The sequence below is a fragment of the Bison bison genome, unplaced genomic scaffold (genome assembly GCF_000754665.1).
Source record: "Bison bison bison isolate TAMUID 2011002044 unplaced genomic scaffold, Bison_UMD1.0 scf7180017864451, whole genome shotgun sequence".
Classification (NCBI taxonomy): Eukaryota; Metazoa; Chordata; class Mammalia; order Artiodactyla; family Bovidae; genus Bison; species Bison bison.
This window is the reverse complement of record NW_011495013.1, coordinates 6,425,276-6,451,200: the sequence shown is the minus strand read 5'-3', so window position 1 is coordinate 6,451,200 and position 25,925 is coordinate 6,425,276. Positions and strand designations below refer to the sequence as shown.

At 37.4% G+C, this 25,925-nt stretch overlaps 1 protein-coding gene across 1 annotated transcript in view; it reads left to right on the top strand.

The window, feature by feature from the left end:
- The window catches only part of LOC105002319 (cytochrome c oxidase subunit 7B2, mitochondrial), a 135,232-nt gene that overhangs the window by 26,857 nt on the left and 82,450 nt on the right, over positions 1 to 25,925 (top strand). The gene's annotated exons all lie outside the window — the stretch shown is intronic.

Sequence of the window (25,925 nt, the reverse complement as noted above, 5' to 3'; positions counted from 1 at the left end):
TACTGTGGTCATGTATGGATGTGAGAGTTGGACTGTGAAGAAGGCTGAGGGCCAAAGAATTGATGTTTTTGAACTGTGGTGGTGGAGAAGACTCTTGAGAGTCCCTTGGACTGCAAGGAGGTCCAACCAGTCCATTCTGAAGGAGATCAGCCCTGGGATTTCTTTGGAAGGAATGATGCTAAAGCTGAAACTCCAGTACTTTGGCCACCGCATGCGAAGAGTTGACTCATTGGAAAAGACTCTGATGCTGGGAGGGATTGGGGGCAGGAGGAGAAGGGGACGACAGAGAATGAGATGGCTGGATGGCATCACTGACTCAATGGACGTGAGGCTCCGTGAACTCCAGGAGTTGATGATGGACAGGGAGGCCTGGCATGCTGCGATTCATGGGGTGGCAAAGAGTCAGACACGACTGAGCGACTGATCTGATCTGATCTGATCTGAATGATTAGTAGTGCTGAGCACCCTTTCGTATACCCGTTGGCCATTTGTATATCTTCTTTGGACTCCCACGTATACATGTCCTCTTCACATCACTAGGGATCTTATACCCCATCCCCATTTACATCATTCTTCATTGAAAGGAGCTCACCACCTCATTTGGATTCTGACACCCAGTGCTACACTGCCTTCACTTACAAATATTTTCCTCTCTGCATTTGGGCTCCTGGTTCTCCTTGTTGGACCAATCTCTGTCTATACAGAAAGATCCTTCTCACTCTGCTGGAGCTCTGACATGACACACAAAGCTATGCCCATGAAGAGATACCCTTCTCTTCTTGCTTTGATGCTGGCATCTCACGGCAGTCCAGCTTCCCACAGGAGTCACTGCTAACTCTGGTTCTTAGTGCCTACATTGGCCTCTCCTCTTCTTTCTTGTTTGGATGTTCCCTAACTCACTCCAGGTTGCTATTCCATGAGGGAGGCCCTCCTCACATCAGACTCTGATACTTCATCAGAGGGAGATTTTCCCTGTGGATATCCTTGCTTCTCATTCATGCTCTGATACACTGCTCTTGGTTTCTGTTGGTACCCTTCTCACAGCTGGCAGACATATCTATTAATATTTTGCTTTCCTCCTGTATCTTTTTTTAACTCCTACTTAAAAAAATAAAAAAGCTTTCTTTTTTAAAAGAACAGGACTGAAACCTGTCTGAAACTTTGGATGTGAGGTGGTCCTCTTCTGTTTATAAAAATAAGATTTCTACTTAATCTTTTTCAGAGAAAATACATTTGCCCCATTCACATATCATATGCAATCATTAATTAATCCATAATAACACTACAATTAGAATTTTATTTTGTAAACCTTTTTTAAAGATGATGTCATGTCCACTTTGTGTTCTCATATATCTAGTGTGTTTCCAGCAATAAAAAAAAAAATGGTAATAGATGGCATAGGGTACTATCTCATCACCTCAAGTTGCTCATGATCTTTTTGGATTAGCAGTAGTTCCAAAGGATAAAGAAGGCAGCACAATATATAAACTTCTGTGAATAACTTAGACAGTTGGTAAGTATGGTGTAAATTCCAAGAAAAATATGACTTGTGGTCTGGAGCAGTTGAATTTTCTTATAGGAAATGTCTAAAGCGTTATCACTTCAGTTGATTATGAACAGTAAATGGGATTCAGATAGATGAATGCATGGGGGAAAAAAGAAGAGGCAAACATCAGGAAAATCACAGGTAGAATAAGCATGGCACATGGGGGATGCAAAGAAATCTATTTTGATGGGAGCAACAGTAAAGGAGAAAGTCATAGGAGGTTAGATTGATAACTAAAATGGGGGCTATTTCCCACACCGTGGAACCTGTCAGTATAAAGAGTATGATCTTTTTTCATAATCACTAGAACCACAGTGGGATCTTAAGCAGTATTATAACATGATGAAAGTTGTGTTTTAGGAAATTTAATCTAGAGGTTGTTTCTACCTTGTGTGGATTAGAGTTGGGGAAAATTGTCACTTAGGCAGTTAAAAATGAATTGGGAATATCCAGAGCCTAAAATTCAGCTATGAGACTGAGGATGGAAAAGATGAAACAACTCAGGGCTCTTTTCAAGAACAACTGAGAACACAGTGAAACAAACCGAAAAATGAAGGGTAAAGAGTGGCTTCGGAAGACATCAGGCAAAATGAGTGGACATTGCATCCTCTGGAAGAAACATTAACATCTAACATTTTGCACTTGCTATTGGATTTAAATGCTTTTCTTTAACTTCCTTGTTTAGTAATTATTTTAATCCATGACTTTCCAGAAAATCTGCAGAATGTTGATTTTAAAAAGCAAAATAGGAAAATTAAAAAGAATTGGTAATGAATGATCCAAAACACATACATGAACAGAAGTTATATCTTTATGCAGTGTAGCAGTTACCCACAGGAGGTACGTGGTAGGCAGCTTTAGTTCCCAGCCATAGTCTTGGAAGCAGATGGGAGATTTGAAATATTTTTAATAAGCATTTGGAGGCGGGATTGAACCCATAATTTTCAGAGAATACTTAGGAGACCAGCTGATATATCAGATTGGGAGCCCTTTGGTAAATGGTAATATGATTATATCTGTGTACAAACAAACACACAACAGAAGAGAAGCAACCAGCATAGAATTGCATGTGTCAGTCTTAGAAAATACAGAAAAATATCAGTGTTGAGAGAAAATCTAGGAAACATCTTCATTTGCAGCTATTCAGCCAAGTTTACAATTTTCTCTTTTTTTTTTCTTTTAAGCTTCGAATAGAAGTCTACATAGAGAAAAAATACTGTGGTTTCAGAGGGCATCAGGGACTATATACAATCTACTTATCAAAGCATAATGTTTATTTTGAAATATTAATATAGATGAAAATACATTCTATTCTTGGAACAAAAATAATACCCAAAGAATCAATGTGATGGGCCATGTATTATTTGGTAGTTATAAAATGAAACATAAAATGAAGGCTAATTAGTTTTCAGTTGTTTTTTAGTTATATATATATTGAATGTTGCAACTGAAAAAAATATATTCTCAGTGAAGGTATTAGGGGTGAAATTCTACTCACTGCTGCATTTCATTTGGTTCTTATTGTATCTTGACTGCAACTAAAATAACCTCAAATTTGCTTTAAGTATATTTTGTGAATCCTAAAAGTATCTCAAATGTAAGCAAATTCCAACTCCCCCCCCCCTCAAGTATGTTGCTCTTACTTGAATAAAACAAAATTAAATGTTGGCTTTTGGTTGTAGGTTGTAAATTATGCACTGAATTTAGTTTTCTCTGAAACGTGAGCCAAAAATTTTTTTTTTTTAAAGCAACAAAATAGATGGATAAGCTACAGTTTCCAAACTAAGAAAAGACTTGCTTCTGTTTGAGTTGGGACACAAAGTAAATGTAATCTGAAAGGAAAATATATTTTTTTCTCTTTATATTTTATAATAATTTATTTACCAACTGGGTATCAGTCTCCTGATAATCTGACCAAAAAGATGTGGCTGAGGTTTAAATAAACAAGGAAATAATATCTCTACTAACAAATAATAACAAAATTTATTGAATTCTTATCATAATTTAAGTGCTTTCTATTTTCTATTTAATTAAATTAACACCACAACTCTATGAGGTGGGTAGCATTGCTGTTGCTATTCTAGGCACAGAGTGAGTCAGTAAATTGTCCAAGTTTCCACAGCTAGGAGCAGGTGAAGACAGAAACTCTGACATTCTGACCTTTGAGTTCATTTCCTTTTCTCATGCTATAGAACTTCTCTGTTTGACATAATTTGTGAAGAATTACCTTTCTGAGATAGAAAAAAGAAACACAGATATGTATTACCTAGAATCAGATAACTTGAGGATACAAAATGTCATTAAAGACATAGAATATAATAGCAATAGCTACTAGACATACTTCTTAGGTTATCATACGTAAGAGCTTTTTACTTATTTTCTTTCCCAAGCACCATTTTCCAGATGAGGAAACTAGAACTCAGATACATTATATACCTTCTTCAGTATCACAGAGCTTGTAAATGTCAGATTCAGAATTTAAACACAGATCTCTGACTCCAGAAATCTGTGTTCCTTTTAATAGGAACCTGTGAGTCCAAAAAAAAGGGAGCTGAATAAAGATTTAGGAAAAATATAAGATGCTATATCTGTGGCAAGGGCAGTAAGGAAAAGGAGGAAGTTGGTAGATCTGAAATATGGATTGTTAGGTTGGAGACAACCTCATTGGCAGGAAGAGACATTTCTGGTGAGACAGGGGCTTTTAGTAATCTCACCCTTTTATAGAGTCCAGTGCGAGGGCTAATTCATCTAACCATGCATTTCTCAACATATCCATCCACATGTTTTAAATACAATACACTCTATGACACTCTCTATGAGTATTTTTTCCACCCTAAGTCAGCAAATATAAGATGAGGTTCTGAATCTGCCAGCTACTGTATAATGATGAGGCATATCATAAACACACACTTTTCAGCATTCATCTTCCAAGGTTGAAGTAAGGAGCAATCAGTGATGTTTGTGAAATGACTTTAGGAAAGTGGTCAGTGTGTCATACCTGTTAGTTGCTGTCATGACTAGCTTAAGTCTAGGACAGTGATTGTCAATCCTTACAACCTCCAGAACCCAAACAAAGGTACCCATACACACACACACACACACACACACACACACACACACACACACACACATACATGGTACCCATCAGAATCTTTTAAGAATTGAGGGAAACAGAGCTGTATTGTTTGGTAAAATCTCCTGGTCCCAGGAAATTCTTAGGTATTACTCTTGGGTATGTCTAACTGTGGGATTCCCTGGTGGTTCAGGTTTGATCCCTGGATTGGGAAGATCCTTGGAGAAGGAAATGGCAACCCACTCCAGTATTCTTGTCTGGAAAATCCCACGGACAAAGGAGCATGGTCAGCCACAGTCCATGGCGTCGCAAAGAGTCAGATACGACTAAGCGACTTCTCTTTCTTTCTGTTGATGGATATTTAGGTTGCTTCCGTGTCCTGGCTAATGTAAATAGTGCTGCCTGCAATGCGGGAGACTTGGGTTCAATCCTTGGAGGAGGGCATGGCAACCCACTCCAGTATTCTTGCCTAGAGAATCCCCATTGACAGAGGAGCCTGGCCGGCTATAGTCCATGGGGTCGCAAGAGAGTCGGACATGACTGAGTGACTAAGCACAGCATATCTAACTATACCAAACCAAATAATTAGATAACTTTGAAATGTAGTATTTTATTTTATTTATTTTCTTAGTTCTATATTTTCTTAAATTTTTACTGGGGTATAATTGATTTACAATGTTGTGTTAGTCTCAGGTGTACAGCTAAGTGAATCTGTTACTCAAATAAATATATCCACTCTTTTTTAGATTCTTTTCCCGTATAGGCCATAACAGAGTATTGAATAGAGTTCCATGTGCTATACAGTAGGTCCTTAATAGTTACCTATTTTATATATAGTAATGTGTATGTGTCAATCCTAGTCTTTCAGTTTATCAGTGCCTACTGTAACTCTGGTAACCGTAAGCTTATTTTCTACATCTTTGACTCTGTTGGTGTTTTATGGGAAAGTTCATTTGTAGCCTTTTTTTAAGACTCCACATCTGAGTTGTGTCATGTGATATGTCTTTATCTGATTGACTTCACTCAGTATGAGAATCTCTAGGCATATCCATGTTGCTGCATATGGCATTACTTTGTTCTTTTTTATGGCTGAATAATATTCCATCACATGTACATATGTACCATGTCTTCTTTATCCTTTCTTCTGTTGGATGGGGGCTTCTCTGGTGGCTCAGATAGTAAAGAGTCTGCCTGAAGTGTGGGAAACCCCTTTTGATCCCTGGATTGGGAAGGTCCTTGGAGAAGGAAATGGCAACCCACTCCAGTATTCTTGTCTGGAAAATCCCACGGACAAAGGAGCATGGTCAGCCACAGTCCATGGCGTCGCAAAGAGTCAGATATGACTGAGTGACTTCTCTTTCTTTCTGTTGATGGATATTTAGGTTGCTTCCCTGTCCTGGCTAATGTAAATAGTGCTGCAGTGAGTATTGGAGTGCATGTATTTTTTCAGATTATGATTTTTCTCTGAGTATATGCCCAGGAGTGAGATTTCTAGGTCATAATGGCTAAGTCATGTCTGACTCTGCAAACCCATGGACTCTGCAAACACACTGGGCTCCTCTGGCCGTGGAATTCTCCAGGAAAGAATACTGGTGTGTGTTGCCAACTCCTTATGGTAGTTCTGTTTTTAGCTGTTTGAACTGAGAACTTCCAGATGTACAAGCTGGATTTAGAAAAGGCAGAGGAACCAGAGATCAAATTGCCGACTCCATTGTATCATAGAAAAAGCAAAGGAATTCCAGAAAAACCTCTATTTCTGCTTCATTGACTACACTAAAGACTTCCTGTGGATTACAACAAACCATGGAAAATTCTCAAACAGATGGGAATACCAGACCACCTTACCTTTCTCCTGAGAAATATGTATCCTGATCAAGAAGCAACAGTTAGAAATGGGCATGGAATGATGGCTGCTTCCAAACTGGGAAAGGAGTACGTCAAGGCTATATATTGTCACTCTGCTTATTTAACTTATATGCAGAGTACATCATGCAAAACACTGGGATGAAGGAAGCACAGGCTGGAATCAAGATTGCCAGGAGAAATATCAATAACCTCAGATATGCAGATAACACTACCCTTATGGCAGAAGGCAAAAAGGAATTAAAGAGCCTTTTGATGAAGGTGAAAGAGGAGAGTGAAAAAAGCTGGCTTAAAACTCAACATTCAAAATATTAAGATCATGGCATCTGGTTCCATCACTTCATGGAAAATAGATGGGGAAACATGAAAACAGTGGCAGACATTTTTTTCTTGGGCTCCAAAATCACTGTGGACCGTGACTGCAGCCGTGAAATTAAAAGACACTTGTTCCTTGGTAGAAAAGCCATGACAAACCTTGACAGCATATTAAACGACAGAGACATTACTTTGCTGACAAAGGTCTGCATAGTCTAAGCTATAGTTTAACTTGGTTTAACTATAGCCATAGTCTAAGCTATGGTTTTTCCAGTAGTCATGTATGGATGTGAGAGCTGGACCATAAAGAAGGCTGAGTGCCAAAGACTCAGTGCTTTCAAGCTGTAATGCTGGAGAAAACTCCTGAGAGTCCCTTGGACTGTATCAGTCCAAATCAGTCAATCCTAAAGTAAATCAACCCTGAATATTTATTGAAAAGACTGATGCTGAAGCTGAAGCTCAATACTTTGGCTGCCTGATGTGAAGAGCTGACTCATTAGAGATCTTAATCCTGGGAAAGATTGTGGGCAGGAAGAGAAAGGGATGACAGAGGATGAGATAGTTGGATGGCATCACTGACTCAATGGACATGAAAGTTTGAGCAAAGTCTGGCAGATGGTGAAGGACAGGGTAGCCTGGCCTGCTGCAGTCCATGGGGTTGCAAAGAGTTGGACACAACTGAGCGACTGAACAACAAAAAGGAACCTCCGTACTGTTCTCCATAGTGCTGTAACAGTTTGCGTTCCCACCGACAGTGTGGGAGGGTCCACTTTTCTCCACATCCACTCCAGCTTTCATTGTAGATTTTCGGATATATAAGGTGACTTGTGTAAGGTGATACCTCACTGTAGTTTTGATTGCCATTTCTCTAATAATTAGTGATGTTGAGCATCTTTTCATATACTTTTTAACTATCTGTGTATCTTATTTGGAGAAATGGCTATTTAGATTTTCCACCTATTTTTGATTGTTTTGTTTGTTGCTTTGATATTGAGTTACTTGAGGTGTTTGTATATTTTGGAGGTTAATCCCTTGCCAGTTCCTTTGTTTGCAAATGCTTTCTCCCATTCTGAGGGTTCTCGTTTCATTTTGTTTATGGTTTCCTTCGTCACGCAAAAGCTTTTAAGTTTTATTAGGTCCCATTTGTTATTTTTGTTTTTTTCATTATTCCAGGAGGTGGATTGAGAAAGATCTTGCTGTGACTTATATCTGAGAGTGTTTTCTCTATGTTTTCCTCTAAAAGTGTTTATATAGTCTTTAATTCATTTTGAGTTTATTTTTGTATATGGTGTTAGGATGTGTTCTAATTTCGTTCATTTACATGTAGCTATCCAGTCCAGCACCACCTTTTGAAGAGACTGTCTTTTCTCCACAGTATATTCTTGTCTCCTTTGTCTTGTATTAGGTGATAATAATTGCATGTATTTATCTCTGGCCTTTCTATCCTGTTCCATTGTTTTTGTACCAGTACCATATTCTTTGTTAATGTGGTGTATCACATTGATTTGTGCATGTTGAAGAATCCTTGCATCACTAGGATAAATCCCACTTGATCCTTTTAATGTGTTGTTGGATTCAATTGGGCTTTGATAGTGGCTCAGATGGTCAAATGTAGAAGGCAATGGCACCCCACTCCAGTACTCTTGCCTGGAAAGTCCCATAGATAGAGGAGCCTGGTAGGCTTCAGTCCATGGGGTCACGAAGAGTCGGACACGACTGAGCGACTTCACATTCACTTGAAGGAAATGGCAACCCGTTCCAGTGTTCTTGCCTGGAGAATCCCAGGGACAGGGGAGCCTGGTGGGCTGCCGTCTATGGGGTCGCACAGAGTCGGACACGACTGAAGCGACTTAGCAGCAGCAGCAGCAGATGGTAAAGAATCTGCCTGAAATATGGGAGACCGGAGTATTCAGTTTGCTAGCATTTTGTTGAGGATTCTTGCATCTATGTTCATTAGTAACATTGGCCTGTAAATTTATTTTTTTGTGATTTCTCTGTCTGGTATTGGTATCAGGGCAAAGGTGGTCTTGTTGAATAAGCTTGGAAGTGTTCCTTCCTCTGCAGTTTTTTGAAAGAGTTTCAGAAGGGTAGATGTTAACTTCTCTAAATGTTTGATAGAATTTGCCTGTGATTCCATCTAGTCCTGTACCAGTCATCTAATCCTGAACTTTTGTTTGTTGGAAGATTTTAAAAATACTTTTATTGATTTATTTTTGGCTGTGCTGGGTTTTCGTTGCTGCATGGGCTTTTCTCTCATTGTGGTGGGTGGGGGCTGCTCTCTAGTTGTGTGGTGTGGGCTTTTCATTGCCCAGGCTTCTCTTGTGGCAGAGCATGGGCTCTAGGCACATGGCCTTCAGTACTTTGTGGTACATGAGCTCAGTAGTTGCGGCTCCTGGGTTCTAGAGCACAGGGCTCAGTAGTTGTAGCACACAGACCTAGTTGCTCCACAGCATGTGGGATCTTCCCAAATCAAGGACTAAACCTGTATCTTCTGCATTGGCAGGCAGATTTTTTTATCACTGAGCTACCAGGGAACCTCCTGTTGGATGATTTTTAATTGCAGTTTCAATTTCATATTTGTGATTGAATGTATTCATATTTTCTGTTTCTTCCTGGTTCAGTCTTGAAAAGTTGTATCTTTTTAAGATTTGTCCATTTATTCTAGGTTGTCCATTTTATTGGCATATAGTTGCTTATAGTAATCTCTTATGATTCTTTGTATGTCTGTGGTGTCTGTTGTGACTTCTCCTTTTTCATTTCTAATTTTATTGATTTGGATTCTCTCCCTTTTTTTCTTGATGAGTCTGGCTAAAGGTTCATCAATTTTATTTATTGTCTCAAGGAATCAGCTTTTAATTTCATTGATCTTTGCTGTTGTTTTCTTGATCTCTGTTTCATTGTAGTTTTGCTCTGATCTCTGATTTCTTTCCTTCTACTAACTTCGGATTTTTGTTGTTGCTATTCTTTCTTTAGTTGCTTTAGGTGTAAGGATAGGTTGTTTATTTGCTATTCTTATTTCTGGAGGTAAGATTGTATTGCAGTAAACTTGCCTCTTAAGACTGCTTTTCCTGTGCCCCATAGGTTTTGAGTTGTCATGTTTTTATTGTCATTCATATCTAGGTACTTTTTGATTTCCTCTTTGATTTCTTCAGTGATCCATTGATCATTAAATCAGATATTGTTTTGTCTCCATGTATTTGTGTTTTTTCCAGTTTTTTCCCCCTATAATTGATTTCTAATCTCAGCATTGTGGTCAGAAAAGATGCTTGATACAATTTCAGTTTTCTTAAATTTACCAAGACATGATTTGTGACCTACCCTGGAGATGTGATTTGTCCTGGAGAATGTTCCATGTACACTTGAGAAGAAAGTGTATTCTGCCACTTTCAGATGGAATGTCCTATAAACATCAATTAAGTCTATCTGATCTAATGTATCATTTAAGGCTTGCATTTCCTTATTAAGTTCCTGTCTGGTTGGTCTTTCCATTTATATAAATGTCGATGCCCCTTTTATGGCTGTTAGCATTTGTCTTATATATTGATGTGCTCCTGTGTTGGATCCATATATATTTATAATTGTTAGATCTTCCTCTTGGTTTGATCCCTTGATCATAATGTAGTGTCCTTTCTTGTCTCTTACAGTAGTCTTTATTTTAAAGTCTATTTTGTCTGATATGAGTATTGCTTCTCCAGCTTTCTTTTGACTTCCATTTGAATTGAATATCTTTTTCTGTTCCCTTACTTTCAGTCTGTATGTGTTTCTAGGCTTGAAGTGGGTCTCTTGGAGACATCATATGTATGAATCTTGCTTTTGTATTCATGATGAAGTATTTTAAATCTCTAGAATAATGTCTATATCTTTTCTCTTTCTCTGTTTTAAATGTATTAATACAGAGATAATCTTTTTATGAATGAAAAATTTCCAGAAACCCACATGCTGCTTGGGCTGGCTTATTAAAATATATTAAAATCTAAGTGATGCTACAATATTTTCTTCATTTTGATGGAAAATTGGGTAAGGGGAACAAAGAATATTGTACTAAAGAAACTTAACAAGTGATTTTTCTGTTTCCCAAATGTAATTAGCAGTCTCTTTCCTCCTCACCTTTGCATAAGCCATTCCTACACAAAGTTTCTTAGAGCAGTGCTTGAACATTACTCCTTATCCTGCTCTGACCCAATCATGGCTAATTTCTGAATTTCCTTTAGGGGGTCTGCAGACTCCTGGATTTTTATTTTTCTAACCTTATAAGTTATTTTCTTAACTGAGCCAAGATTTTAAAAATTGAGACTTTACATTAAAAAACCCCTGCTTTCCAGTTTTTTTTTTTTTTTAAAGAATATCAAAAGTTCTAACAACACTGGACTATCTCTCCAAGGCTAGATCTGAGATAAATAACCTTACTCATGAGAATATTATTTTAGATTTTCCCACAAAGCTTAGGTAATTTTAAGGAAGATAGTATAATTTTATTTTAAATCAAATTTAAAAGGGATCAGTGCCTTCTTTTTGTGGTTTTGAAATTAACATTATTTGTTTAAGAAAGTAGACTAGTTTCATTGTGATCAAGGCAGTTCTTAAACTTTTGGCTGGGGACAGATCATACTCTCTTGCAATACCATTGTCAGACACTTTGTGGGGAGACTGGGTAATCTCTAGATGAAATTAAGAAATGTAACTTTAAAATAATAATAACATTAAAAGTTGTTGATCATTATTTGACACTGAAGATTAGCAGGAATAGAAAAGAATAATTTAAGTTTACTAGCTTTTGATGTTCTGTTTTGTGTCAAATGTTAAATTAAATGTTATCTATGTATTATATATAATAGATTTTTCCTAGTTCCAACTATGAAATGTCTACCAGTCCAGTTTCCAAGTTTATCTCTAAAAATACCATGCTCATTCCTTCCTCCAGTATTCACATATTGCCTATAACTAAAACCATTTCATATCTCCCCTTTGGATACCCAGATCTTTCCTACCCTCCAGGGTCTAAAATAAAGTTCTCTTTTTTCATGCATCTTTTTTTTTTTTTTTTTAAATCAAAAAGTATTGCCTATTAGAAAGGATAGGGACTTGAGAGGTAGACAAACTCCTGAGAAATCTGTATGCAAGTAAAGAAGCAACAGTTAGAACTGGAAAAGGAACAACAGACTGGTTCCAAATCGGGAAAGGAGGATGTCAAGGCTGTATATTGTCACCCTGCTCATTTAACTTATATGTACATCATGAGTAGAGTACATCATGAGAAATGCTAGGCTGGATGAAGCACAAGCTTGGAATCAAGATTGCTGGGAGAAATATTAATAACCTCAGATATGCAGATGACACCACACTTATGGGAGAAAGCAAAGAAGAACTAAAGAGCCTCTTGATGAAAGTTAAAGAGGAGAGTGAAAAAGTTGGCTTAAAACTCAACATTCAGAAAACTAAGATCATGGCGCCTGGTCCTATCACTTCATGGGAAATAAATGGGGAAACAGTGGAAACAGTGACAGACTTTATTTTGGGGGGCTCCAAAATCACTTCAGATGGTGACTGCAACCATGAAATTAAAACTTGCTCCTTGGAAGAAAAGGTATGACCAACCTAGACAGCATATTAAAAAGCAGAGACATTACTTTGTAGTCAAGGCTATGGCTTTTCCAGTAGTCATGTGTGGATGTGAGAGTTGGACTATAAAGAAATGTGAGCACTGAAGAATTGGTACTTTTGAACTGTGGTGTTGGAGAAGACTCTTGAGAATCCCTTGGACAGCAAGGAGATCCAATCAGTCCATCCTAAAGGAAATCAGTCCTGGGTATTCATTGGAAGGACTAATGCTGAAGCTGAAACTCCCAATACTTTGGCCACCTGATGCGAAGAGCTGATTCATTGGAAAAGACCCTGATGCTAGGAAGGGTTGAAGGCAGGAGGAGAAGGGGATGACAGAGGATGAGATGGTTGGATGGCGTCACCGACTCAATGGACAGTTTGAGTAGGCTCCGGGAGTTGGTGATAGACAGGGAAGCCTGGCATGTTGCAGTCCATGGAGTCACAAAGATTTGGACACGACTGAGCTGAACAGAAACTTGGTTTTGAAACCAAGTCTGCTTATTTATGTGACTGTGTAGACAATTTTAGCTTTCCTGATCCTCCATTTCCCCATAAAATCATAAAGTTGGTGTAATAATTGCCTCACTTTTTATGAGAAAAATGTTACAACATGCTAAACATCTGAAGATTCACAAAGTGTTAACATATTTTCTCTAGCATTTAATAATCCAAAGTAGCAGCTCACAAGATGCATAAGCCTCAAACTTGTGTCTGTTTGATTTACCCATGTTTTAAAATGTTTACATTAATTTCCAGCACTAGAAAAATATTGATATTTTAAATAAACCTCTAAACTCTTGTTTCTGTTTAGAAAATTTGAAGATCTGGGAACCCTCGACCTCTGTTACTAAATGGCAGCAATCCATGGGTAGCTTTTCTGAGAAAACATGTTTCAGTGTGGCTCAGTATCTACTTTGCCCATTGCGTGCACTTATTTGCCTTTCTTGGGTCTGATTATCATTTGAATTTGCTATCCTAGTGTTAAGCCATTTATTTTTGTATTTGAATATATTCTACCTTTCATCTTTTACTATATGTGTATATATATATTTCATAGTCTGTGCATGCATGCTCAATTGCTCAGTCATGTCCGACTCTTTGCAGTCCTATGAATTGTAGCTCACCATGCTTCTCTGTCCATGGGTTTTCCCAGGCAAGAATTCTTGAGTGGATTGCCATTTCCTTCTCTGGGGGATCTTCCCGATCCAGGGATTGAACCCTGGTCTCCTGTATTGCAGGCAGATTCTTTACTGCTGAGCCACTGGCGATGCCCATCATAGTCTATAGTGTTTAAAAATACCATGTATTTTAATGTACCTTGTTTTATATATAATGTATATTGTATGCCTTATTCTATTATATGTTATAAACATATAAATGGGGCTACCCTGATAGCTTCATTGGTAAAGAATCCACCTGCAATGCAGGAGACCCTGGTTTGATTCCTGGGTTGGGAAGACCAATGGAGAAGGGATAGGCTACCCACCCACTCCAGTATTCCTGGGCTTCCCTTGTGACTCAGCTGCTAAAGTATCTGCCTGCAGTGTGGGAGACCTGGGTTCGATCCCAGGTTGGGAAGATCCCCTGGAGGAGGGAATGGCTACCCACTCTGGTATTCTGGCCTGGAGAATTTCATGGAGTGTACAGTTCATGGGGTTGCAAAGAGTCAGACATGACTGAGCAACTTTAAGGACTTCCCTGTAGCTAAAATGGTAGAGAATCTGCCTGTGATACAGGAGACCCAGGGTTCGATCCCTGGGTCGGGAAAATCCTCTGGAGAAGGGAATGCAATCCACTCCAATATTCTTACCTGGAGAATCCCATGGGCAGAGGAGCCTGGCAGGCTACAGTCCATGGGGTTGCAAAGAATCGGACACTACTGAGTGACTAGCACACAGACATATATAAATAAATTCCTAGATGGCACATAAGAGATTTTAAAAAATCTTCAAAACTCTACCAGCTTCTGGTTGTTGTGTCACATCATAAGTTAATAAATACTGGTTAAATTATAGTATAAGGTTAAAAGGTGTAAAGATGTAATGTGTCCGTGGAGTTAATTTTATCTATCATCAGTGTACCTTCCATCTCTCTATGAAACTATGAAGGAGGATACATGCAGAGGGGGAAAAAAACTTATTTTTTTTTTTCTTTTCAGCATCAGGATTGGTTTTTCAGGGTTTTTATTCTGTTCACTGAAACTTTAGTACGCATACATTCTGAAAATTCTTTGTTTTGATCAGTTTTTACTTCTGTAGCTCTCCCACTGGGAAATTTTACTTGTTCTTTGTTTAATTTAGCTGTTACATAAATATGTTGAAATGATCCATTATTTCAATTCCTACTGTGAAAATATTTTGTAAGCAGCAGTATTAAAGCACTTTTTTTTTTTCCCTCTCAGCTGTATAGATCATAGGAATTTGAAAGCAGCCAGAGAATATAAACCTTATCCAGCAGACCTCCTCATGACACCACTGGGGCTCTGGAAAGAAAATGTCCACAGCTCACCTCTAGATTGAAGAACCTCAAGTAGGGCCTAGCATACATGACTCCTGTTCCAACCAGTGTTTAAATTTTAAATAGTAATTCAGCTTTTTATGATGACGTGAGGCAAATAAAATTGACTTCACTGAAATAGTTATGTTTTCAACCTCATAATCTAAATCAACTAGTATTTATTAAACTTAGTATGTAGTTTTATTTTATTTTCACAAGAGCTGTGTGGGATATGTACTGTTATTATCTCATCTTACCGCAGGGAAATCTGAGTGACTTTTTGAGAGTTAGAAAGCTAGTGATGGTGGATGTGATATTTCCACTCTGGCCATCAGACTTCAGCTTCCATGTCTGTAACCACTTAGGCCACCCGCTTTGTCATCATGTGCTTATTTTCTCTATTCTGTCTTGCATTTGTCATGTCCATGTGTAAGAACTGATACAACGTTGACAAAGTTTTCAGTCTATCTGTGATTGTTTGAATGTTAACTTCTAAAGTTAAAAATTTCTACCTTCATTACACAGTTCTATCAAACTGTATCGCTACTGTTCTGATTCACCATTTCACCTATCTGTGAAATTCTGAAATTGCTATAGTGGTGATTTTCTTCCTCTGCAAATACCTCTACTGATGTTTGCCACTTTAAAAACAAGCAAACAAAAACACTTTAGGTATGATGACTTTGGATGAGCAAAATAATTCTTTTAATAAGTATGCCTCAAGCCTTTTCTCAATTGCTCAAAAAAATCTCATTTCCCATAGAAATAATTTTGGTCTTCAATTTTCAGTTTCACCCTTTTTATGTAAAGAGTGCCTGATGGGATGAAAAGCTGTGTACTTTCTATTCAAGAGAGGGTTTTTCATTCAACTTGTTAATGTCTTCATTTTTACAGAAGCTATATCCAGTGCTGGATGAGGCACTATGTAGGAGACCAAAGGATTGGAAGTTGGACTTCACAGTTGAGAATTAAAACATATGAACAATTGGTTAAATAACTTAAATCCATATAAGATGACCCTGAGCAGTGAAAGTCAGTGTTCTAGTCCTCTAGTGCTGAGCTAAAGAGAGTATGTGAAATAAAGCACAGTTGAGTCAGGTGATGTTAATCAAGGGCTTTGGAAAAAAGTACCGTCCAGTTCTGGTTCTGTAGTCATATCCTCTGCCTGGCTTTCATTTCTCACTGATCTGTAAGAAATTGGAGGAGGCACATAAGTAAGATTCTGGGCTATCTTTTTTGTAACACTTTATTTTTCTGACTAGAAAACAAAACCAGACTTAACTGTGAATATTTAGAAACTATAAAAAAGTATGAAGAAAAATATTGTCATCCAACACCCAGAGAAATCCATTGTACACAGTTAATTTTCTATTTTTCCAGGTCTATGTGCTTAACTGTTTAAACATCTCTTTGTTGCCTTTATATTATATATGTTCAACAAATTTAGGATCGTATTGTTTATGTACAATTTGTTTATTTTTAGTTCACTTTTTCTCACTTAGCCCAGAACTCAGAGGAGCATGAAATGCATGACTAGTTTGCATACGTTTAGTATTGCTCAAAAGGATGTTTTAATGCATTTGTCGTGTTTTCTTCTGTGATGATTAGTGTATTGTTATTCTGCTATTACATCTTCTCTCTTCATTTTTTAATTGAAGTATAGTTGATTTATAATATTATATTAGTTTTAATTGTATAACATAGTGATTGAATAATTTTATAGATTATACTCCATTTAAAATTATTATAATGGCTGTATGTGCTGTGCTATACATCATATCCTTGTATCCTACTTTGTAGATAATAGTTTGTACTTAGTCCTATATCTCTGTCCTGCCCAGTTCTCTCTATCTGTAACTTTGTTTCTGTTTTGTGTTTCTGTATTCATTTTTTTTTTTATTTTTTAGATTCCACATATAAATGATATAATACTTATCGTTCTTTCTTGACATATTTCATTGCGCCTAATGCCCTCCAGTTTCATCCGTATTGTTATAAATGGCAAAATTTTATTTTTTATGGCTGAATAATATTTCATTATATATCTCTCATATCTTCTTTATACATTCATCTGTTGGTGGAAACTGAGGTTGCTTGCTTTCATATGGTGGAAATTGCAAATAATGCTTGTAAGAACATTGGAGTGCATATATCTTTTTGAATTAGTGTTTTCATTTCCTTCAAGTACATATGTATTAGTGGAATTGCTGGGTCATACGATAGCTACATTTTTATGGTAGATAAATTTTGAGGAACCTCCATACTATTTTCCATAGTAGCTATACCAATTTATATTCCCACAAACAGTGTTTTAGGGTTCCCTTATCTCCGTGTCATAGCTGATATTGTTATTTGTATTCTTTTTGATGATAACCATTCTGACAGGTGTGAGGTGATACCTCACTGTGGTTGTATTTGATTTCTCTGATGATTAGTGATGTTGTGCATCTTTTCATGTGCTGGTTGGCCATCTGCATGTTCTCTTTGAAAAAAATGTCTAGTCTATTCTTCTGCCAATTTTTATTCTGTTTATATTTGGTATTGAGTTGTATGAGCTGTTTGTATGTTTTAGATATTAATCCCTATCAATCATATAATTTGCAAATATTTTCTCCCATTCAGTAGTTTGTCTTTTTGTTGTGTTGATGTTTTCCTTTGCTGTGTAAAAGCTTTTAAGTTTAATTAGGTCCCATTTGTTTATATTTGCTTTTGTTTTCTTTGCCTTAGGAGGTGGATCCAAAAAAATATTATGGAAATTTTTGTCATTGAATGTTCTGCCTATGTTTTCTTTTAGGAATTTTATAGCTTCTGGTCTTACATTTAGGTCTTTAATCCATTTTGAGTTTATTTTTGTATATGGTGTAGCCATATGGAAAAGGTTTGGCGATTCCTCAAAAAATTAAAAATTGATCCCTGGATTGGGAAGATCCCGTGGAGAAGGAGATGGCAACCCACTCCAATCCTCTTGCCTGGAAAATCCCATGGACAGAGAAGCCTGGTAGGCTACAGTTGATGAGGTTGCAGAGAGTCGGACACGACTGAGCAACTTCACTTCATTTCATAATCCAGCAACTCACTTCTAGGTGTATATCCTAAAGGAATGAAGTCATTTCCATAGGGAAAGATAGCTGCACCCTCATGTTCATTGTTTCATTATTTACAATAGCCAAGGTATGGAAATAAGTATCTGTTGATGGGTGAATGGATAAGGAAAATATCCTGTACAGGTTTCTCACACTACTTGAAAGCAGAATGTTCCTATGAAACCTTTCTTAAGCTGAAATGGCCTAAAGTGAAGCAGCAGTTACCTTATGATACACACATCTCACTAACAGATGCATGAAATAAATCTAGATAAAGCACACATGCTCACACACAGTTCAAACTATGATGACTTTATGCTAAGATACTGAGTGTAGTTAATGGGGAAGAAGCTTGGTGGCGCCACTCTAAAACAGATGCTGAATGCTATTTTCACTTTTTGCCTTTTTTCATATATGTGAAAAGTCTTCTCTGGATTTCTTTTAACTAACAAAAACTGGTACTAAAAGCCAACTGGTGTAAAGCAAACCTTTGAAAAAGCAGGATTCTATATATCCTGGAGGATATGTATCTCCTGGAGGAGGACATAACAACCCACTCCAGTATTCTTGCCTGGAGAATCCCATGGACCGAGGAGCCTGGTGGGCTACAATCTATAGGGTTGCATAGAGTTGGACACAACTGAAGCGACTTACCACCCAGTATGCACTAATATAGTATGTTGATTATTGATACTCATAACTAATATATAAACATTGTGTAATATAATTATTATATAATATTTTCTAAATAATATAAACTTATTCAACCATAAATAGAAGAAAATTCAATTTCAAACAACAAGGATGGATCTTGAGGGCTAAGTGACTTAAGTCAGAGAAAGTACTGAATGATCTCATTTATATGTGAAATCAAAAAAAAATAAACTCAGAAACAGAGTTGCAGTGGGGAGAGGGAAATTGGGTGATAATGGTCAAAAGGTACACACTTCCAGTTATAAAATGAGTAAATTAGGGGGATATAATGTATTATGTGCTTGAAAATTGCTCAGAGTGTATCTTAAATGTTCTTATGCACCCACACGCACACTGCCCTACACACATGTAACTGTGAGAGGTGATGGCTGTGTTAACTGGCCTTACTCTGGTAATATTTTGCAATATATTGTTGTTGTTCAGTCCCTCAGTCATCTCCAACTCTGCAGACACCAGGCTTGCAATATATATATCTACCAAATTGGCACATTGTAGCCATTAAACTTACCCTTTGTTATATGTCAATTATATCTCACTAAAGCTGGGAGAAAAAAGGCATCTTCTTATTAGAACACAGATGAATTTGTACTGAACTGCAACGCAGGTGCTCTTGGGGGCTACCTACTTTGTTGGATCCTGTCATAAACCAAAACACCTCCAATGGCAACTCTACTATCCTCAATGCCTATATTCCCAAGTAACATTTATTGCCTCTTTATTCCTCTGTCATTTTCAATTCCATCACTGCTCAATTTCCTTGTCATTTCTTAGTTTGAATCCAAAGAGAAAGAAGTACATTGGCTCCAGCATTTTTTAAACTTGAACCAGTTCTCATTTATTGTCACAAGCCAACCCAATGAATTCACTGTCCTTGGATTAGATGCCTAGCCCAAGATGACTGACTTCTGTTTCTATGGGGACATGGAAATGTGGTACAAAGCCTGGCTGCCTAATAATTGCACTCATCAGGAATAATGGTTTCAGCAGCCTGCTATGGTACTGGCAAGCAATGCATTTGGCCTATGGAGAACAGCAATTTATTCTCACTAATATATGACTTGGTAAATAACTATACTTTTTTTTTTTTTTACAATGTTAGTAATTAATTTACATTTCTGCAGTGTTTCATAGGCTAAAATTGTGTTCACTTATATAATTTCATGTGATACTTCATATTACATTTTAGGGGAATAGAAAATGGATCTTAAGATATGTTTTCCATGTGTGATATCTATACTATACATATTATTCTGTATTTGGGAAATTTACAAGATACTTATGTTCATTTAGCAATCTGTTTCTTTTTCTTGAAAATGCTCACTAACTTGTTCTAATAAATAATAATTATCCCTGGATGTAGGAATAATTAACACTAAGAATGATAGTTGATAGAATCACACAGTTGATAGAATTTCTGGAAAGAGCTGTGTACCTCACTCAATTCAACATCTTCATTTTAACAATGCTGTGTCCATTTATCCATCTTTCTTTAGATCATTAAGGAAGACATGCTCTGATTTTTAATTATCTTTGCAATAAATTCTTGGAATTAATCACCTAGGGAAAAATGTTTTCTTTCATAAAATGAAATACTTATTTTTGTTGGAAATAAGGTTACAGAACTTGTATTTCTGTCTTTGTAATAGCTGTGAGAAAGCACAGGGCTGGATTTAATTTTCAAAACAATTACATGGGCATATTTTTCAAAACAATTATTGTCTTCAATTCATTAGACAAATTATTGAGTGAACAAAACTATGGGTTAAGCATTTTGTAGGCCCTTATATTTAGCTGTAGTTTGTATATGTTTATCTAATGGTGTATTTCCATTTGATTGTGTAAATGCATATTTCCATTTTCATGCAAGCCACCTCAGTCATTTGGAAAAGTAGTTTTCCAGTCAGGTAAATCTTATCGAGCACATACTGTGGGTTCAAAAGTACTTCAGTGAAAAGCTAATAGGAGTAAATACTGTGGAGGGATATATATTCTAGTAAGGATTGGACAAAGAAGATTAGGAAAACTGTTAGTAATAAAATAAGTTGAAAACGCCTCCATGCCATGATATAATTCCCCTTGCTTCATGGTGCCAAGGACATTACTGAGAATAATGAAACCTGCTAACCCAAACAAAATGAAGTATATCAGCAATTGATTTAACTTTTAGCATTAATAATGGAGTAAAACCTTGGGAAGAGCTGATGGTGCAAGATGGAGAGTTGCATTGCCAACTTAGCAGAATATCTATAGAGAAATATACTATAAGTATATATATACACACATACATATGTATATACCCACATAAAATTTATTTATATATATATATGTATATATATGTGTTAGGCAGAGTAAATGCATATATAATGTATATGTTTACAGATATAATTGACCCTTGAACAACACAGATTTCAACTGCATAGATCCACTTATAGGCAGATTTCTTTCTATAGTAAATGCTATAATACTACCTAATGTGAGTTTGGTTGAATCCACAGATGTGGAATTGAGAATATGGTGGAACCATTAATTCAGAAGGCAGACTGTAAAGGTATAGAAGAATTTTTATATGTGCTGATGGTTGTCACCCTAACTCCTGTGTTGATTAAAAGAGTCAACTCTGTATAATATACATGCACATATAACACGTGTATACACACATATATATAGATACCACATATTGCATATGTAAAATAAAAGGGAAACATTTTGCACGTTTTGGATAGTATTGTTTTCTAATAGAACAGGAATAATGAATACTTGTGTATCTTTTATACAGTTTGCCTCTCTATTTAACTAAGTAAGTGCTCAATATATCTTCAGTGAATAAATGAACAAGAAAGAAACTGCTTTCAAAGCATTATAGGAAAATAGGATGCTCACTGTAGATAAATGTAGATAAAAGCTGAATATTAATGATACTAGGGCACAACATAGGTTTTGATTATGTGACAGTGTTTTATAAATAGTATAAGTTTGCTTACAAATTATAGATGTTCAAAAAGTGGCAGGGCAGTTTCTTTCACTGAGACATACCTAGTTAATTCAGGGCCTTTCACATAATACATGCTCATTAGATTTAGTTGTATTAATTTTAAAAAAATGCACATTAAAAGCTAATCTGAGCATGTCTAAAAACAAAAGTTTAAAAATAAGTTGTTAGCCACTTAGTAATTAAAATGAACTGACTTTGATTAATATTAAGTGTTAACCAGTTTTGAAATACCAACTTTCAAAGCCTTATAAACAGTGAAGTAGCACAACTCTGGCACTAATTGGGTCTTCCTGGGAGCCTAATAAGGCTGAATGTCTTTTACTTAGGAATGCTACTTAGTGCTTTCTCCTCAGAAGGAGGCTAGAGTGAAGGCGGCTGGGACTTTGCTTCTTGTGTCCCTTCCAATGATGATCACCTATAAGCTGGCTAGAACACTAAGACCCACCTCTTCACAGAAACATCTGCAGGGACACTCATCATTGCTTAAAAAACTTAGTCTTTCATTGAAAGGACTAGTAGTATTAGTGAATGACCTCCTAAGGCAGAAGGAACTGAATGCTTACTGGCTTCTACCAATGTCCACGCAGAATCACTGCCTCTTACCTTTCTGCCAGCAAGGTGTTAAGTAGAGGATTCCAAGGCTGGAATGGAGATGGCTCCCCTGGTTTCCTTGTTCCTGTAATTGGTGATTACCCCCTGTGCCCCTAGTAGGTCAGAGGACTCAACTTTCTCTTTGCTCTTTATCTCTGTGTCAGATTTGTCTGAAGAATCTGGAGAAATTTCTCTTGGAGAAATGCTTTTCTCTTGGTTTTCCTCCTACCTCACTAGTCTCTCTTCGTTTGTCTTTTCCCTGGCTTTTTCATAATTCCTTAGCCTCTAAATTTTGTAGTAGCTCAGGACTTGCATAAATTTCTACTGATGCATTAAAAAATTACATCAAAGTTGGCTCAGATGGTAAAGAATCTGCCTGCAATGCAGGAAACCCAGGTTCAATCCCCAGATGGGGGAGATCCTCTTGAGAAGGGAACGGCTACCCATTCCAGTATTTTTGCCTGGAGAACTCTATGGGCAGAGGAGCGTGGTGGTCCCTGCTTGGGGTCTTTGGTCTTTGTGTCACAAAGAATCAGAAAAAACTGAGCAACTGACACTTTCCAATTGTTTTAAACAGCACACATATATTATCTCACAGTTTCTTTGGGTCAAAAGTCTAGATGCAGCTTAAGTAAGTCTTCTGAAAGACTGCAGACAAGGTGTCAGCTGGTGTGGAGGTAACATCTGAATCTTTACTAGAGAAGAATATATTTCCAAGCTAAACAGGTTGTTGGCAAAATACATTTTCTTAAGGCAATAGAAGTGAGGGCTTCATTTCTTGGCTGAAGTTCAGAGACATTACAGGAAGCCAGATAGAGGCTGCCCTCGGTTCTTTGCCTAGTGGGTTCCCCAACATGGCTCTTGCTTCACAGAAATCAGCTAGCAAGGGAAAATCTCCAACACTGTGGGCACTATATACTTTATTGTAATACTGTGCTCACAGTGTCAATCATGTGCATGCTGTCATGTATTCTGTTGGTTAGAAGCAAGTTACAGGTCCTGCCCACATTCTAGGGAATGGGAATCAAACAAGAGCATGATACCCAGGAGGCAGGAAGGAGTGAGGCACCTTAAGAATCTACTCACCCCTAAGGCTGGTCTCTGTCATCTTTCTTCTCTGTCTGTACTCACTTCCTCTTGTATCTCATGTCTTTATACTATCAATGAGTTTACAACCCTGTTTTATATTTAAAACTTGATATCCTTCTGTAAGGGGCTTCCTCTGTAGCTCAGCAGTAAAGAATCCAGTGTTCTCACCAGGAAAAATCTCATGGACAGAGAAGACCGATAGGCTAACAGTCTGTGTGGTCACAAGAGACAAATGTGACTGAGTTGGCATACACAAGCACATACAAATCCTTCTGTAAACTCCACACTGATAAGACGCTGCATTCTTTATATTGTTTCTTTTGAGTATGTCTGATAGATATCTAAAAAGTTCAAATATCGAAAGTCAAAATAATTGTTTCCCCTAATAGTAAAAATAATTGCTTTACCAGTGGTTTCACAGTCCCACTAAATGGCAGCTATATTCTATGCTTTCAGTTCCTGAGATCAAGAAACTTGTGTCATTCTTGACTCTTCTCTCTTATCCAAGACCCAAGTTATTAAATCTCTTACTTTTTAATTAGTCATTTCTTGATTATGCTTATCAATGTAAAGAAATTTAGGAAAACAATAGAATGGGAAAGACGAGATCTCTTCAAGAAAATTAGAGATACCAAGGGAATATTTCATGCAATGATGGGCACAATAAAGGACAGAAACAGTATTGACCTAACAGAAGCAGAAGATATTGAGAAAAGGTGGCAAGAATACACAGAAGAACTATACAAAAAAGATCTTCATGACCCAGATAACCACAATGGTGTGATCACTCACCTAGAGCCAGACATCCTGGAGTGCAAAGTCAAGTGGGCCTTAGGAAGCATCACTACGAACAAAGCTAGTGGAGGTGATCGAATTCCAAGTGAGCTATTTCAGATCCTAAAAGATGATTCTGTGAAAGTGCCGCACTCAATATGCCAGCAAATTTGGAAAACTCAGCAGTGGCCACAGGACTGGAAAAGGTCAGTTTTCATTCCAATCCCAAAGTAGCACAATGCCAGAGAATGTTCAAACTACCACACAATTGCACTCATCTCACATGCTAGCAAATTAATGCTCAAAATTCCCCAACCTAGGCTTCAACAGTACGTGAACTGAGAATTTCCAGATATTCGAATTGGATTTAGAAAAGACAGAGAAACCAGAGATCAAATTGCCAACATCTGTTAGATCATAGAAAAAGCAAGAGAATTCAAGAAAAACATCTGCTTCATTGACTATTCTAAACCTTTGACTGTGTGGATCATAAGAAACTGTGGAAAATTCTTAAACAGATGGGAATACCAGACAGTCTTACCTGCCTCCTGAGAAATCTGTATGCAGGTCAAGAAGCAACAATTAGAACCGGACATGTAATAACAGACTGATTCCAAATAGGGAAAGGAGTAGATCAAGGCTCTATATTGTCATCTTGCTTATTTAACTTATATTCAGAGCACATCATGCGAAATGCTAGACTTGATGAATCACAATCCAGTTTGTGATGAATCACAATCCAGTTTGTGATGAATCACAAACTGGAATCAAGATTGCAGGGTGAAATATCAGTAACCTCAGATATGCAGATGACACCACATTTATGGCAGAAAGTGCAAAGGAACTAAAGAGCCTCTTGATGAAAGAGGAGGGTGAAAGAGCTGGCTTAAAAACTCAACATTCAAAAAACTGAGATCATGGCATCCAGTCCCATCACTTCGTGGTAAATAGATGGGGAAACAATGGAAACAGAGATTTTATTTTCTTGGGCACCAAAATCAGTGCAGATGGTGACTGCAGCCATGAAATTAAGAGACGCTTGCTCCTTCGAAGAAAAGCTGTGACAAGCCTAACATATCAAAAAGCAGAGATATACTTTGCTGACAGTGGTCATGTGTGGATGTGAGATTTGGACCATAAAGAAAGCTGAGCACTGAAGTTCGATGCTTTTGAACTGTGGTGTTGAGAAGAGTCTTTTGACTTTTGAGTGTCCTTGGACTGTAAGGAGATCAAACAAGTCAGTCCTAAAGGAAATCAGTCTTGAATATTCATTGGAAGGGCTGATGCTGAAGCTGAAGCTCCAATACTTTGACCACCAGATGCAAAGAACTGATTCATTGGAAAAGACCCTGGTGCTGGGAAAGACTGAAGGCAAGAGGCAAAGGGGACAACAGAGGATGAGATGGTTGGATGGCATCACCGACTTGATGGATATGAATTTGAGCAAGCTTCAGGAGTTGGTGATGGGTAGGGAAGCCTGATGTGATGTGGTTCATGGGGTCACAAATAGTTGGACCTGATCCTTATGTTCAGGTAGCACTGGGACCTGATCTAAAATATAGGTCCCTTGGCGACTCTGGCAACTGGAGTCATAATGAGAAGTAACCTCTATCTGTTTTCTACCAGCCAGCTCAGCGCCTGCTTCTACCTGGATGGACCACGTGACACTCCAACCCCTCAGCTTTCTGACTTTGCTGCTGATGGAAACTCTTGTGATTTTACAATGTGCCAGAGTTGCCTCTCAGCAAACAGGTCTGCTTTTGCCTTAATGAACCTCTCAGTACAGAG